We start from the raw sequence: 4,577 nt of genomic DNA on the forward strand, positions 1-4,577 counted from the left end.
TATATTATGTTGTAAAAAATAAATGAGATAAGAGTATAAATCTAAAATAAGATATAAAACTTTAATTTAATTTTATTTTTAATATGTTTTTTTTGTTAATATAAGTATTTTATTGTTGGAGGGATGACTTAACTTTTTTTGATCTTAAACAAAATATAGCACGGCGAATGGGAAATACTCGAAATATTGTGGTATAAATATGTAATTATAAAAAAGAAAACAAAAAGTATACTATTATTGACATATAATCCATAAATTAAGAAATTTATTTTCAACAATTTGCAAAAAGCAATAAAAATATTAATGTAAGGTGTAAATATGGGTATGGATGAGCGTAGGGGTGTAGGTAGGAGTGTGATGAAGTTGGTGGTTGTATGTATGCCTTGAGGATTATGTATTATGGTTTATGATTTATTATGTTTTAGGGTTTAAGGTAATGGCATTATGTCATATGGGTTAGGGTTTAAGGGTTATGTCATTAAGTCATATAGTTTAGGGTTTAAGTGTTATCACATTAAGTCACATGGGTTAGGGTTTAAGGATTATGTCATTACGTCATATGGGTTAAGGTTTAAGGGTTATGGAATTAAGTCATATGGGCTAGGGTTTAAGGGTAATGGCATTAAGTCATACGGGTTAGGGTTTAAGGGTAATGACATTATGTCATATGGTTTAGGGTTTAAGGGCAATGACATTAAGTCATATGGGTTAAGGTTTAAGTGTAATGGCATTAAGTCATATGGGTTAGGGATTAAGGGTAATGGAATTAAGTCATATGGGTTAGGGTTTAAGGGTTATGTCATTAAGTTATATGGGTTACGGTTTAAGTGTTATCACATTACGACACTTGGGTTGGGGTGTAAGGGTTATGTCATTAAGTCATATGGGTTAGGGTTTAAGGGTTATGGAATTAAGTCATATAAGTTAGGGTTTAATGATTATAACATTAAATCATATGGGTTAGGGTTTAAGGGTTATGTCATTAAGTCATACGGGTTAGGGTTAAAGTGTTATCACATTAAGTCACATGGGTTAGGGTTTAAGGGTTATGTCATTAAGTCATATGGGTTACGATTTAAGGGTTATAGAATTAAGTCATATGAGTTAGGGTTTAGTGATTACAACATTAAGTCATATGGGTTAGGGTTTAAAGGTTATGGCATTAAGCCATATGTGTTGGGTTTTAAGGGTTATGACATTAAGTCATATGGGTTAAGGTTTAAGGGTAAAGGCATTAAGTCATATGGGTTATGACATCAAGTCATATTGGTTTTGGTTTAAGGTTTATAGCATTAATTCATATAGGTGAAGGTTTAAGGGTTATGTCATTAAGTCACATGGGTTTGGGTTTAAGGGTTTTGTCATTAAGTCATATGGTTCAGGGTTTATGGGTTTTGTCATTAAGTCATATGGGTAGGGGGTATGTGTGGGTTTATAGGTTAGGATGCGTGGTTTGTCGTTGTGGGGGTGTGGTGTGCGGTGTATGGGTGACACCTGAGTATATGGCTTAGGAATTAAGGTGTATACCATAAGCCCGGACCATTCCTTCACACTCGCACCCACATGTTCACCCTTACCACACCCAACATATACCTTACCGCCACCTACCACCGCACCAACCCCCACCATTATACCTACATAAATACCCCTCAACCCTTACCTATGCGATTATTCCCAAAAGCCTACATTGTCGCCTACTTCACCACTAGTTACTAGATTTTTATTTTTCACAACTCAAGCCATGAGTAGAAAAATAAAAATATTTATCTTATCATTCAAAATTTATAAATATTAATAGATATTAAGTTTTAAAATAATGATTATATTAAAAAGTTATTAATTATAAGATAAAAAATATTATAAAATAAAAATTATATAATAAAAAAAATTATTTATTAAAATTTTTTCCTAAATTTAAGATAAATCAATTTTTATAAATTTTGATATTCCCTCCTATATTTTTAAAATATTTTGAATTTTCGAGAAACCCAAATATCAAATAACATAATCTCCTACTCGGTACCAAAAAAAATCGTCGAGGTTTTGTTTACGCCTTCCTTCTTTGTAAACGAAAATCACCAAAAATAAATTAAAAACCCCGCTTCCAAAAATCTATCCCTATAGAACGATCAAAAGAGGTCAAACCAAAGAGAAACAGATAAAGATATGTGTGTGTGCGTGTGTTTTGTCTGCGATAAGGAGAAATGAATCGCACACACACTGTGTGTGTTCGATCGAATGAATCAGAGATATCACATATATGAAGACGACGAGAGTTGGAGAGTAGGAGCAGGGCTGTTCGGGAAGGCGACACAAATGCGGTTGGGGGAGGTGTCAAATGTGGTAGTTACAAAGGTGTTGGTCATCAATGACTGAGATTGATGCTAGATAGGTCTATTCAGTTCTCTCTTATGCTAATTTAAAAAAAATAAAAAATAAAAAATAAAAAACACGAGGTAATTTCAAAACCCTAACTAAGCTGATTGATTAATTAGGGTTCTTGGGTATCTTGTATATTCTCCATGAATTTGAAAATTGGGTTTATCAAATAAATTTCTATGATTTTATTTTCAATATGGTTCAAGATGTATTGTGTTTGTGTTATATGCCCACTTATTGCTTGCCCACTAACTGTTAGTCGGAAGTCCACCCCTATTTCGTTCCAGTAATGTTCATCCAACAACACGTTCTTTACTAATTCCATATTTTCTAGTGTTTTTATTTCTTATATATTTTTGTTACACATGGAATTTTTTATCGGTATCATGGTCATTTGATAGAACAATGTTCTTAGCCTAGTCCTATCTTGATTGAACTAGTTTAGTTCTCCGATAGTAATGAAATAAACTAAATTGTTCCTTAAAAATGACAAAGTTAAGAAGATTTGTGTACAGGCGAATTTGGATTAAAGAAGCCTTAGGTTACATGCAGTTATTTTCACTTTCTCACCTTTTTAGGGGTTTATATGCAGCTTTCTTGGTCTACCAATTTGACTCGATTTCATCCTTAATATAAATTGGAAGCACTATTATAATTGGAACATGCAACCATTTTATCTCTGTTGAATGTCTCTCAACTCAGAGCTCGGCCACATCAGGTAGTTGGTAATTGTAATTGCTGTTATTATAAACAAATAAAAGGAAGTATGTTGTTATTATATAAATGCTATGCCACATCAGGTAGTTGGTAATTATAATTGTTGTTAGTATTTTTGTTTCAGTTTTTGGCATTTTTTAAAAACAATAATTTATTTCTAATATAGGTTATAATTTTCAGGGATGTGTGAAAAGGGTTCAAGTAGATGAAACTGGCGACAAACATTACACTGGGCAATACTTTTATTATTGGCAGTGTGTAGACAAATGTGTAAGTTTATTAATATTTAATTTAATCAATATATTAAATATGTGTTTATCTTAATTTTTATTCATACTTTTTTAATATTGAGATAATGTAGGTTGCACCTAGGCTGTTTTCAAAACTTAAGTAATGGACATACGTATTGAGGTCACATTTACATATTACTATTCGTCAGTAAAAAGAGTTATGTATGTTGCTATTAAGAGTTACATATTGCTATTAGCCAATTACCTATTTACCTGAAAACTAATGCAAGTATGTCACACTTATAAGTAAAAAAATACATTGTCTTTATTCGTATAAAACAGAAAAGTTGGTTGATATTTCCTGAAATTTGCTCTTATTTATTTCCTATTTCCCATAAAGTTGGTTGTTATCCAATAACTAACAGTTTGATGTTGATTCATGATATGTGTGCCTAGCCAATATGGTCAACCTTGTGTATACTTTTCTTTTTCTTTTTTTCTTTTTTTTAATGTTTTATGTGTTTTTGCAGATTGTTGCTGTGATTGACGACTGAAAGAGGACTAGGATTCACCGGTTACTTCTTGAAGAAACTGTTTATGAAATTCGAAAAAGAAACCTATCATGATTTTCTCTGTTTTAGAAATCAATGAACATGGAACAATGAACATTGAAGATGCATGCAAAAAATACAAGATTGAAGGGTAACGACTTCTGGGATGATTTTTGTATTTTTTAGTAACGGTTAGGTGACATTGTTGTAGTTTCCAACCTTGGAATTTCTTTATTGAATTGATATATATATATATATATATATATATATATATATATATATATATATATATATATATATATATATATATATATATATATATATATATATATATATCACTACAGATTTTACTAGGGATTCGTCACCACAATTTTTACCAGGGATTCATCATTACGGATTTTGCTAGGGATTTATCACAACGGATTTTGCTAGAGATTCATCACCATGGAATTTGCTACGGATCTACTACAACGGAATTTGTGACGGAAGAATTACCACGTAATTCACAACGGAATCCTACTACGGAATACACGACGGAATACCATTTACAACGGATTTCATTCCCTTATCACATTTGTGACGGAATGATTGTTTCCTTAGCAAAACCTCGCTACGGGGTTTTTTGGGACGGAAATCGGTCGTTGCAAATTCCGTAGCTATTCGTCTTTTGCAACGGAATTTCATCTTTTTACAACGGATT

At 31.8% G+C, this 4,577-nt stretch overlaps 1 long non-coding RNA gene across 1 annotated transcript; it reads left to right on the forward strand.

Moving 5' to 3' along the window:
• Nucleotides 1-3,066: 3,066 nt before the first annotated feature.
• Nucleotides 3,067-4,087, forward strand: LOC145125994 (uncharacterized). The gene is made up of 3 exons (XR_013716260.1): nucleotides 3,067-3,097; nucleotides 3,277-3,366; nucleotides 3,857-4,087. It is a non-coding gene; the product is annotated as an uncharacterized LOC145125994 (long non-coding RNA).
• Nucleotides 4,088-4,577: the final 490 nt, after the last annotated feature.

This window comes from Lactuca virosa, chromosome 7, assembly GCF_052849685.1.
Source record: "Lactuca virosa cultivar CGN04683 chromosome 7, Lactuca_virosa_CGN04683_v6, whole genome shotgun sequence".
In the NCBI taxonomy this organism is placed as follows: Eukaryota; Viridiplantae; Streptophyta; class Magnoliopsida; order Asterales; family Asteraceae; genus Lactuca; species Lactuca virosa.